Genomic DNA, 13,524 nt, shown 5'->3' on the forward strand with positions numbered 1-13,524 from the left:
AATCAGGAGGAGATGATTAAAAATATGGTCAAAGAGATAGGATTTCAGGAGAGTCCTAAAGGAGGGGAGAGAGAGAGATAAAGAAGCAGAGAAGTTTAGGGAGGGAATTAATGAGCATAGAGCCTGGATGGCTGAAGACACAGCTGTCAATGGTGAAGTGAAAGAAGATGGAGATGTACTAAAGGCCAGAATTGGAGGAGCGCAGAGACCTTGGAGGCAGATGGGGTTAGAGTTGACAGAGATAGGGAGGGGGCTGAGGCCATGGACTAATTTGTACCGGAGCATAATAATTTTAAATTGGAGACACTGGGTGGGAACTAGTGTAGGTCAGTGAGCACAGGGGTGAAATGTGTGTGAGTTAAGCTCGAGACCGCAGAGTTTTAGGTGAAGTTCCTGGAGGGTGGAAGATGTGAAGCTGGACAGGTGAACATTGGAATGGTCCAGTCTCGTCTAGAAGCAACAACAGCATGGATGAGAATGTCAACAACAAATGGACTAATGTGGGGGTGGGTGGCGGTGTTGGAAATGGGTGATGTTAGAGAGGGGGAAGTAGGTGATCACTGTGATGGAGAGGGTATGGGGTCGGAAGCTTAGCTGGAGTTGAAGAGGATGACGCTGACCAATTGTTGGAGAGAGTGGAGAGGGCAATCGAGAGGAGTTTAGTGAAAGTAAAAACTGGAGCCATCCGCTGATTTATTAATCAGTTTGAAATTTTAAATTAACCCCCAGACTCAGATTTTTGTGAGGAGAGAGTTCCAGATTTCCAGTCTCCTTTTTGTGAAGAAGAGTTTGCTGGCATCACCCCTGAACAGCCTAGCTGTGATACATTTTGGGAGGACTAACAAGGCACAGGAATACACAATGAACAGTAGGACACTAGGAAGTACAGGAGACCATAGGGACCTTGGGGTGCATGTCAAAGATCCCTGAACACAGTAGGACAGGTAGATAAGGTGGTCAAGAAGGCACATGGGATACTTGCTGTTATTAGGTGAGGCATTGACGATAAGAGCTGGGAGATTATGATGGAGCTGTATAAATGCTTGTTAGGCCACAACTAGAGTACTGAATGCAGTTCTGGTCGTCACACTATAGGAGGAATATGATTGCACTAGAAAGGATGCAGAGGAGATGCACTAGAAATGGTGCAGAAGAGATGCACCAGGATGTTGCCTGGGCAGGAGCATTTCAGCTATGGAGAGAGGCTGGTTAGGCTGGAGCAGAGAAGGCTGGAGGGGGACATAATTGAGATGTACAAAATTATGAAGGACATAGGGTAAATGGGAAGAAACCTTCTCCCTTAGTAGAGAGATCAATAACTTAAGAGAAGGGACAGGAGATTTAGAGGGGATTTGAGGAAAAACATTTTCATCCAGAGGGTAGTAAGAATCTGGAACTCACTACTTGAAAGGTTGGTCGTGGTGAGAACCCTAACAATATTTAAGAAGCATTTAGATGAGCACTTGAAATGCCATAGCTTACAAGGCTACGGACCAAGTGCTGGAAATGGGACTAGAATAGATCGGTGCTTGATGGCTGACAAGGACATGATGGGCTGAAGGGCCACTTTCTCTGCTGTAAGACTCTATGACTCTAACTTTAATTTTATGTCACTTTGTTCTGGACTCACCCACAAGAGGAATAGGTTCCCTCTAACTACTATATAAGCTCGATCAATCATCTAAATCACCTCAATTAGATTACAATTGATTTTCCATTTAACTCTGCTTTTCTCCAACCATTGGTCGGTTTGTCTGATGGAAATGAGCTCCATTCTGTGTCACTAAAGTTCAGTGCCATTTCTACCATCAGAATTGGGAGCCAGACTAAAACACAGAGATTTTAGTCTGTAGTATTCTGAGCGAGTTTCCCCTAATGTGTTAGTAAAGTGAGCCAGCTCTCAGGAGTGAGTATGGGGTAGAATCAGATCCTGCATTAGTTGGTGATCTGAATTATAGACCGATCCTCTTCAGTTGACGGGTGTTTGACTAATACCATGGGTAATGTTTGTACTCACCTGTCTGGGAGGATTACTATCCTGAGTATGGTGAGGGAGTGGGGGTGAGTCTCTACAGACCTGAGTTCCCTCAGCCCATCATACCTCGATGTAATAACGGTGTAATATGTTCAACTTACACTCTTCCAAGATTCATTTCATGTCCTGGAAAATATCTTGAATAATTTTTAAATTGTTATTTGTAGTTTTGTTGATTTGAATTAGTTGTAAGCTGAATATTGTGTTGTTGTTTATCAGCTGTTTTATCAATCTTCTGTATAGATTAATAACTCACAAATTAATTTTTAAAATCTTAACCCAAAACTACCTGTTTTGTCAATATGGTGTGTTCCTATTCACTGAAACACTCAGGAGCCTACAGTAAGAGCCCTATACACAATATATTGGTCAATGTCACTGTGCGCTGGTATACTTCCTCCATCAATAGGTTTAGAATTTCCAGTTCACAGGAAGAAGAATATTTCCCTAAGAAAGGCTTGCATTTTTAAATCACAAACCCTGGTTGTCGAACAGGACTTTGACCCAAGTGCTCTTTTCCTATAGACAGATTTCTGATAGAGAAGGGATTCGAGCTTACGGGATCAATGAAAAAGTGAAGCTGAGACGATAACAAGATCAGCAATGATCTTATCGAATTGCGAAGCAGGCTTCCAAAGTCTTATGCTCCTACAGAATGGTGATGATAGTCATAATGACAATTACTTAATATTGTATAGAATTTCTGCTTTGTTGTTTGAAACAGCAGCTGAAATAAGTGAGGTTTTATTCAGATGGGACAATGACAAGTTTAAATTCCCACCTGATCTGCTGCTCAAAGTCGCCTCCGTTTCACCGGTCAGTTCCCCAAGCTTCAGGAAACTCATGTTACTCCAGAAATATTTGGATTGGCTGTGAGAGACTTCAATCAGAGAGCCCACCCACTCTGCCCATTCCCTCCTCTTCCTCTTTCACAGCTGCTTCACTTCCTGTAGGGACTGAAAACCAAGTGAGGAGATGGTGAGTGAAGGAGCAGGATTTATAATAATTACTTTGCATAATATCCACACTAATGTTCAGGCAGTCTGACTATCCTGTGGGGTACACAGTAAGAGTTTTAACAACACCAGGTTAAAGTGCAACAGGTTTATTTGGTAGCAAATACCATAAGCTTTCGGAGCACTGCTCCTTCGTCAGATGGAGTGGAAATGTGCTCTCAAACAGTGCACAGAGACACAAAATCAAGTTACAGAATACTGATTAGAATGCGAATCCCTACAGCCAGCCAGGTCTTAAAGATACAGACAATGTGGGTGGAGGGAGCATTAAGCACAGGTTAAAGAGATGTGTATTGTCTCCAGACAGGACAGCCTGCAAGTCCAGGAGGCAAGCTGTGGGGGTTACTGATAATGTGACATAAATCCAACATCCCGGTTTAGGCCGTCCTCATGTGTGCGCAACTTGGCTATCAGCTTCTGCTCAGCAACTCTGCGCTGTCGTATGTCGTGAAGGCCGCCTTGGAGAACGCTTACCCAGAGATCAGAGGCTGAATGCCCATGACTGCTGAAGTGCGCCCCCACAGGAAGTCTTGCCTGGTGATTGTCGAGCAGTGTTCATTCATCCGTTGTCATAGCGTCTGCATGGTTTTCCCAATGTACCATGCCTCGGGACATCCTTTCCTGCAGCGTATCAGGTAGACAACGTTGGTCGAGTTGCAAGAGTAGGTACCGTGTACCTGGTAGATGGTGTTCTCACGTGAGATGATGGCATCCGTGTCGATGATCTGGCACGTCTTGCAGAGGTTGCAGGGTTGTGTGGTGTCGTGGTCACTGTTCTCCTGAAGGCTGGGTAGGTTGCTGCGGACAATGGTCTGTTTGAGGTTGCGCAGTTGTTTGAAGGCAAGAAGTGGGGGTGTGGGGATGGTCTTGGCGAGATGTTCGTCTTCATCAATGACATGTTGAAGGCTCCGGAGGAGATGACGTAGCTTCTCCGCTCTGGGGAAGTACTGGACGACGAAGGGTACTCTGTCCACTGTGTCCCGTGTTTGTCTTCTGAGGAGGTCGGTGCGGTTTTTCGCTGTGGCGCTTTGGAACTGTTGATCGATGAGTCGAGCGCCATATCTTGTTCTTATGAGGGCATCTTTCAGCGTCTGGAGGTGTCTGTTGCGATCCTCCTCATCCAAGCAGATCCTGTGTATTCGGAGGGCTTGTCCGTAGGGGATGGCTTCTTTAACGTGTTTAGGGTGGAAGCTGGAGAAGTGGAGCATCATGAGGTTATCCGTGGGCTTGCGGTACAGTGAGGTGCTGAGGTGACCGTCCTTAATGGAGATACGTGTGTCTAAGGATGCAACCGATTCCAGAGAGTAGTCCATGGTGAGTCTGATGGCGGGATGGAACTTGTTGATGTCATCATATAGTTGTTTCAGTGATTCCTCACCATGACTCCAAAGGAAGAAAACATCATCGATGTATAGAACCATAGTAAATTACAGCTCAGAAACAGGCCTTTTGGCCCTTCTTGTCTGTGCCGAATCATTTTTTGCCTAGTCCCACTGACCTGCACTTGGACCATATCCCTCCACACCCCTCTCATCCATGAACTAGTGTATCTAGTGTATAGCATCGGTTGAAGGTCCTGTGCGATGAAGAAGTCTTGTTCGAACCTGTGCATGAAGATGTTGGCATATTGAGGTGCGAATTTGGTACCCATGGCTGTTCCGTGTGTCTGGATGAAGAACTGGTTGTTGAAGGTGAAGACATTGTGGTCCAGGATGAAGCGGATGAGTTGTAAAATTGCATCTGGAAACTGGCAGTTGACGGCATTGAGTACTGAGGCCGTTGCAGCAATGCCATCATCGTGGGGGATGCTGGTGTAGAGTGCCGAGACATCCATTGTGACGAGGAGTGCTCCTGGTTCAACTGCTCCATGTGCGTTGAGTGTAGTGTCGCGACAAAAGCTGGGGGTTCTGTGTACAATGGGTTTCAAGATGCCCGACATAGCCGGAGAGGTTATCGCACAGGGTTCCATTGCCTGAAACGATGGGACAGCCGGGTGTGTTTGCCTTGTGTATCTTTGGGAGGCAGTAGAGCTCTCCAACGCGTGGAGTACGTGGGATGAGAGCACGGAGGGTGCTTTGAAGGTCCGGATCAAAGGTTTTGATCAGAGTGTTGATATGTGGGTAACTGTCTGTAGTGTTCCTCGTCGTTCAGTTGTCGGTACACTTCTTTGCAGTAATCCGTTCTGTTCAGTATGACGATGGCCCCTCCTTTGTCTGCTGGTTTGATGACAATGTTACGGTTGGTCTTGAGAGCGTGGATGGCGTTGCGTTGTGCTTGGGTGATGTTCGGTGCTGTCTTGTGAGTGCGGCTGATGAATTTGGTGTTGACGCACCGCCTGATGGCTTGGGCATACATGTCAAGTTGAGGGCAGCGGCCTTCCGGAGGCGTCCAATTCGACTCTTTCCTCTTCGGGGAATCCTGTGGGGAATCAGGTGTGGAAATGCCCCTTATGCTGTGTGAGAAGATCCAGCTGAGAGACCTGTTTACTCGGTGCTTTGTGCTGAGCTGTTTGATTGGAGCTGTGTGTTGGATATTGAGTGTGTTTATTGGAAGCATTTCCCTTCTGATTTACAGGCTGACTTTTTTTCATGGCTCATGACTGAAAATGAGAAGGTGAGGTGTAATTATCTGGGTGGGGCAGCGACACACACTTATTGAAATGTCTTTTAATGCCTTCTTTAAATATTTTATCTGAAGGCCTCGGCCTTTCCCAAAAGCCTGAACTTGAATTTGAATTTTACCCAGTGCTGTGCCTGATAGCTGAATTTGGGATGTGCAGCCTGAGTGAGTGCAGTGTATCTAATTTCCCAGGATAAACCAGAACCTGAAGCAATATTTTCCTTAGCTTCTTGCACTTCATTTCCAGTGTGTTTTCTTCGAATAATTTTGGAAAACAAGGGCAGAAATGTCAAAATCTCCACTGAGTTAGCATTTCTCTTGAGTGTTTATTTTAAACACATTCTCCAAGGTTAAAACTAGTCTTCAGCAGCATGACTCAAGCTCAGTGTATTGATAGTCTGTTGTACATTCTGCCTGTCTTATACATTGACTTTGTGTTTCTGCGATGATGGGGGTCTGGGTGGAGGGAAGAAAGTAGCTACGTTGTTTGCTCCTGGTCACTATCCAGTGTCCCTGCTGGAAACAGAGGGTGTGTGACAGTCAAGTGAGGAAGAAGAAAGGACTTCCCCCACACAGAAATAACAGACTGGCACTCGAACTGGGAGGTGGCAGTGGTGTCATCAATGGACCAATAATGTCAGGAACTCGGGCTAATGTTCTGGGGATATGGGTCCAAATCACCTCACAGCAGCTGATGAAATTTAAATTCAATTATTAAATTAATTAATAATGTAGTTAAAAGCAAGTCTGAATAACTCAGGTAAGTGAATAGCAATGTATTGAAAAATATCCAGATCACACAAGAGGTGTTGGCGGTCTTAAAACATATAAAGATAGATAAATCCCCAGGACCTGATCAAGTGTATCGCAGGACATTCTGGGAAGCTAGGGAAGAAATTGCAGGGCCCCAAATGGAGATATTTGTATCATTGACAGCCAAGGGTGAGGTGCCAGGAGACTGGAAAGAGGCAAATGTTGTGCCATTATTCAAGAAAAGCAGCAGAGAAAAGCCAGGGAACTACAGACCAGTGAGCCTAACATCAGTAGTGGGTAAGTTGTTGGAGGGGATTCTGAGAGACAGGATGTACATGCATTTGGAGAGGCAAGGACTGATTGGGGATAGTCAGCAAGGCTTTGTGCGTGGGAAATTGTGTCTTACAAATAGAACCATAGAAAATTACAGCTCAGAAACAGGCCTTTTGGCCCTTCTTGTCTCTGCCGAACCATTTTATGCCTAGTCCCACTGACCTGCACTTGGACCATATCCCTCCACACCCCTCTCATCCATGAACCCGTCCAAGTTTTTCTTAAATGTTAAAAGTGACCCCGCATTTACCACTTTATCCGGCAGCTCATTCCACACTCCCACCACTCTCTGCGTGAAGAAGCCCCCCCTAATATTCCCTTTAAACTTTTCTCCTTTCACCCTTAACCCATGCCCTCTGGTTTTTTTCTCCCCAAGCCTCAGCGGAAAAAGCCTGCTTGCATTCACTCTATCTATACCCATCAAAATCTTATACACCTCTATCAAATCTCCCCTCAATCTTCTACGCTCCAGGGAATAAAGTCCCAACCTATTCAATCTCTCTCTGTAACTCAGCTTCTCAAGTCCTGGCAACATCCTTGTGAACCTTCTGTGCACTCTTTTAATCTTATTTACATCCTTCCTGTAACTAGGTGACCAAAACTGTACACAATACTCCAAATTCGGCCTCACCAATGCCTTATATAACCTTACCATAACACTCCAACTTTTATGCTCGATACTCCGATTTATAAAGGCCAATGTACCAAAGGCACTCTTTACGACCCTATCCACCTGTGACGTCACTTTTAGGGAATTCTGTACCTGTATTCCCAGTTCCCTCTGTTCAACTGCACTCTTCAGAGTCCTACCATTTACCCTGTACGTTCTTCTTTGGTTTGTCCTTCCAAAGTGCAATATCTCACACTTGTCTGCGTTAAATTCCATTTGCCATTTTTCAGCCCATTTTTCTAGTTGGTCCAAATCCCTCTGCAAGCTTTGAAAACCTTCCTCACTGTCCACTACACCTCCAATCTTTGTATCATCAGCAAACTTGCTGATCCAATTTACCACATTATCATCCAGATCATTGATATAGATGACAAACAACAATGGACCCAACACCGATCCCTGCGGCACACCACTAGTCTCCACAGCACACCACTAGTTTCCTGTGGTCTCCACAGCACACCACTAGTCACAGGCCTCCACTCAGAGAAGCAATCCTCCACAACCACTCTCTGGCTTCTTCCATTGAGCTAGTGTCTAATCCAATTTACTACCTCCCCATGTATACCTAGCGACTGAACCTTCCTAACTAACCTCCCATGAGGGACCTTGTCAAAGGCCTTGCTGAAATCCAGGTAGACAACATCCACCGCCTTCCCTCCATCCACTTTACTGGTAACCTCCTCGAAAAACTCTAATAGATTGGTCAAACATGACCTACCACGCACAAAGCCATGTTGACTCTCCCTAATAAGTCCCTGTCTATCCAAATATTTGTAGATCCTATCCCTTATCACACCTTCCAATAACTTGCCCACCACCGACGTCAAACTTACTGGCCGATAATTTCCCGGATTTCTTTTGGAACCTTTTTTAAACAACGGAACAACATGAGCCACCCTCCAATCATCCGGCACCTCCCCCGTGAATACTGACATTTTAAATATGTCTGCCAGGGCCCCTGCAAGTTCAACACTAGCTTCCCTCAAGGTCCGTGGGAATACCCTGTCCGGTCCTGGGGATTTATCCACTGATAGAAATCTGATAGAGTTTTTTGAAAGGGTGACCAAGAAAATAGTTTTAAGTTTAAAGTTTATTTATTAGTGTCACCAATAGGCTTACATTAACAGTGCAATTAAGTTATTGTGAAAATCCCCTCGTTGCCACATTCCGGCGCCTGTTCAGCTACACTGAGGGAGAATTTAGCATAGCCAATCCACATAACCAAAAGGTTTTTCGGACTGTGGGAGGAAACCGGAGCTTCCGGAGGAAACCCATGCAGACACAGGGAGAATGTGCAAACTCCACACACAGTGACCCAAGCTAGGAATCGAACCCAGGTCCCTGGCGCTGTGAAGCAGCAGTGCTAACCACTGTGCTGCCCTACAAAATAGATGAGGACAGTGCAGTAGATGTTGTCTACATGGGCTTTAGCAAGACCTTCAACAAGGTACCGCATGGTAGACTGTCAGTAAGGTTAGATCACATGGGATCCACGGGGGAGAACTAGCCAATCGGATATAAAATTGGCTTGCCGGTAGGAGACAGAGGGTGGTAATAAAGGGTTGTTTTTCAGACTGGATGCCTGTGACCAGCAGTGTACTGCATTGATCGGTGCTGTTGTTTATCATTTATATAAATGACTTGGATGAGAATATAGGAGGCATGGTTAGTAAGTTTGCTGATGACACCAAAATTGGTGGTGTAGTGGATAGTGAAGAAGGTTAAAGTTTAAAGCTTATTTATTCGTCACAAGTAGGCTTACATTCACACTGCAATGAAGTTACTATGAAAATCCCCTAGTCGCCACACTCCAGCGCCTGTTTGGGTACACGGAGAGAGAATTTAGCATAGCCAATGCACATAACCTGCACATCTTTGGACTGTGGAAGGAAACCGGAGCACCCGGAGGAAACCCACGCAGACACAGGGAGAACGTGCAAGCTCCACGCAGACAGTGACCCAAGCCGGGAATCGAACCCGGGTCCTTGGCGCTGCGAGGCAGCAGTGCTAACCACTGTGTCACCGTGCAGACTACAACGGGATCTTGATTAACTGGGCCAGTGGGCGGAGGAATGGCAAGTGGAATATAATTCAGATAAATGCGAGGTGTTGCATGTTGGGAAGACAAACCAGGGCAGGACTTGCATAGTTCATGGTAGGGCCCTGGGGAGTGTTGTTAAGCAGAGAGACCGAGGGGTGCTGGTACATATTTCCTTGAAAGTGGCATCACAAGTAGACAGGGAGGCGAAGAAGGTGTTTGGCACACTTGCCTTCATCGGTCAGAGCACTGAGTGTACAGGAATTGGGACGTTATGTTACAACTGTATAAGATATTGGTAAGGCCACATTTGGAGTACTTCGGACTAATTTGGTGAAACTCTTTGAGAACATTACATGTGCAGTGGACATTGGGGAACCTGTGGATGTGGTGTATCTGGATTTCCAGAAGGCATTTGACAAGGTGCCGCACCAAAGACTGCTACATAAGATAAAGGTGCACGGTGTTACAGGTAATGTATTAGCATGGATAGAGGATTGGTTAACTAACAGAAAGCCAAGAGTGGGGGTAAATGGGTGTTTTTCTGGTTGGCAATCAGTGACTAGTGGTGTGCCTCAGGGATCAGTGTTGGGACCGCAATTGTTTACGATTTACATTGATGATTTGGAGTTGGGGACCAAGTATAGTGTGTCAAGATTCGCAGATGACACTAAGATGAGTAGCAGAGCAAAGTGTGCAGAGGACGCTGAAAGTCTGCAAAGGGATATAGATAGTTTAAGTGAGTGGGCAAAGGTCTGGCAGATGGAGTACAATGTTGGTAAATGTGAGGTCATCCATTTTGGTCGCAATAACTGCAAAATGGACTACTTTTTAAATGGTAAAAAATGCAGTATGCTGCTGTGCAGAGGGACCTGGGTGTCCTTGTGCAAGAATCACAAGGAGTTGGTTTGCAGGTAATTAAGAAGGCAAATAGAATTTTGTCCTTCATTGCGAGAGGGATGGAGTTTAAAAATGGTGAGGTCATATTGCAGCTATATAAGGTGCTGGTGAGGCCACACCTGGAGTACTGTGTACAGTTTTGGTCTCCTTACTTGAGAAAGGATATACTGGCACTGGAGGGGTGCAGAGGAGATTCACGAGGTTGATTCCAAAGTTGAGAGGGTTGGCTTATGAGGAGAGACTGAGTAGACTGGGGCTATACTCATTGGAATTCAGAAGAATGAGGGGAGATCTTATAGAAACATCTCAGATTATAAAGGGAATAGATAAGATTGAAGCAGGGAAGTTGTTTCTACTGGCAGGTGAAACCAGAACTAGGGGCATGGCCTCAAAATAACGAGAAGCACATTTAGGACTGAGTTGAGAAGGAACTTCTTCACACAAAGGGTTGTGAATCTGTGAAATTCCCTGCCCAGTGAAGCAGTTGAGGCTACCTCATTGAATGTTTTTAAGGCAAAGATAGATACATTTTTGAACAGTAAAGGAATTAAGGGTTATGGTGAGCGGGCGGGTAAGTGGAGCTGAGTCCATGAAAAGACCAGCCACGATCTTATTGAATGGCGGAGCAGGCTCGAGGGGCCAGATGGCCTACTCCTGCTCCTAGTTCTTATGTTCTTATGTTCTTCACACAGAGGGTGGTGCATATATGGAATGAGGTGGTAGGGGCAGGTACAATTACAACATTTAAAAGACACGTGGACAGTTACATGGATAGGAAAGATTTAGAGGGATATGGGCCAAATACAGGCAAATGGGACTAGTTCAGTTTAGGAAACCTGGTCGGCATGGATGAGTTGGGCCAAAGGGCCTGTTTCCATGCTGTTTATTTATGACTCTATGAATAATGCTGACCGTGAAACCATTAGTGATTGTAGTATGAAACCATCTGGTTCACATTGAGGGAAGGAAATATGCCAAACTTACCTGGTCTAGCCCACGTGACTTCACATCCACAGCAATGTGGTTGACTCTTAAATCTCCTTGAAGTGGCCGAGCAAACCGTGACAAAGTTACAAAGCAATGAAACATGGCAGACCACTGGATATCAACCTCAACAATGGAAATAACAATGACAATCCCAATTAAGAAACTCGACCCTGCCAAGTTCTCCTTACCGACATCTGGGAACTTGTGGCCACACTGGGAGAGGTGTCCCACAGACTTGTCATGCTGCAGCCTAATGTAGCCATACTCACTGAATAATACCCAACTTACAACGTCCCAGACACCGCCATCACCCTCACTATTTCCTGTCCCAATGGCAGAACAGACTCACAGGAGGTCACAGGCAGTGGGATACAGTCATAGAATCATAGAATCATAGAAACCCTACAGTGCAGAAGGAGGCCATTCGGCCCATCGAGTCTGCACCGACCACAATCCCACCCAGGCCCTACCCCCACAGTCAGGTGGGAGTTACCTAAGAGTCCTCAACAGTGACTTTGAACCTATGATGTTTTATGGCATCAAATCAACTATGAGCAAGGAAATCTCCTGCTGGTTACAAGTGACCGCGGGCACCCCCCCATCACCCCTCCCCCCACCCCAAACCCTTCACTGATCAATCAGTGCTTCCTCCATGTTGAACACCAATTGGAGGAAACGGTGATGATATTGAGGGCACAGAGTGTATTCTGGGTGGGAATCACAATCCCACCCAGGCCCTAATCCCGTAACCACTCATACTAACCCTGCTAATCCCCCTGATACTAAGAGCAATTTAGCATGGCCAATCAACCTAACATCTTTGGACTGTGGGAGGAAACTGGAGCACCCGGAGGACACGGGGAGAACGTATAAACTCCACAAGACAGTGACCCGAGGCTGGAATTGAGGCACTATGAGGCAGCACTGCTAACCACTCTGCTGTGCCACCCCTAATGTAAATGTCCAGCACTGAGAGGGGGAATAGTACCACCACTGACTGACTGGGTGAATCCTGAAGGATATAGCTGATAGACTGAGCTTGGGGCAGGTGGTGAGGGAACCAAAAAGAGGGAAGAAGCTACATGACCTCATTCTTAGCAATCTCCCTGTTGCAAATGCATTGTCCACATCAGTTTTGGTAGTAACCACCACGCAGTCTTTGTGGAAACAAAGTCCTGTTTTCACATTGAGGATACTCTCCATCCTGTTGTTTGGTACTATCACTGTGCTAAATGGGATAGATTTCAAACAGATTCAGCAACTCAAAACTGGAGTTTGGATCACAATTCTGGAGCACAAGTCTCAAGTACTATTACTGGAATATTGTCAAAACCCACAGCCTTTGCAGTATCCATTGCGTTCAACCGTTTCCTGATATCATGTGGAGTGAATCAAAATGGCTGAAGACTGGCATTTGTATTGCTGGGGACATATAGAGCAGAACAAGTTGGATCATCCCATTCAGCATTTCTAGCTAAAGATTGTTGCAAATGCTTCAGCCTGGCCTTTTGCACTGATGTGCTCGACTCCTCCATTATTGAGAATGGGGATATTTTGCAGCACCTCCTCCAGTTAGTTGTTTAACTGCTAACCTGGATGTGGCAGAACTGCAGAGCTCAAATCTGATTTGCTGGTTGTGGGATTGCTGAATCCCCCCACGATCAACATTCTGGTGGTTCCCATTAATCAAAATCTGAACTAGACCAGCAATGTAAATAGTGTAGTGACAACAGCTGTAGAGGTTGGAAATTCTGCGGGAAGGAAATCACCTCCCCATACCCAAAACCTGCCCACCATCCACAAGGTCAGGAGTGTGATGGAATAGTCTCTGCTTCCCTGGATGAGTGCAGCTCCAACATTATGCAAGAAGATCCACACCATCCAGGACAAGGCAGCCTGCTTGATTGACAGTCCATCCACCATCTTGAATATCCAGTCCCTCCATCAGTGAAGCACATTGGCAGCTGTGTGCACCATCTACAAGATGGACTGCAGCAAGGCTCCTAAGAACCTTCCAAACCCTCAAGCTCTAACATCTAAAAGAACATGTCAACACCTACCTTTTTCCCTCGGAATCTCACAAGATCCTGACTTGGAACTATATCAATGTTCCTTCACACTCACTGGGTCAACATTATATAACTTCGTTGTTAAGAGCACTATGGGTGTACCG

Source organism: Mustelus asterias, chromosome 8 (genome assembly GCF_964213995.1).
Source record: "Mustelus asterias chromosome 8, sMusAst1.hap1.1, whole genome shotgun sequence".
Taxonomy (NCBI): domain Eukaryota; kingdom Metazoa; phylum Chordata; class Chondrichthyes; order Carcharhiniformes; family Triakidae; genus Mustelus; species Mustelus asterias.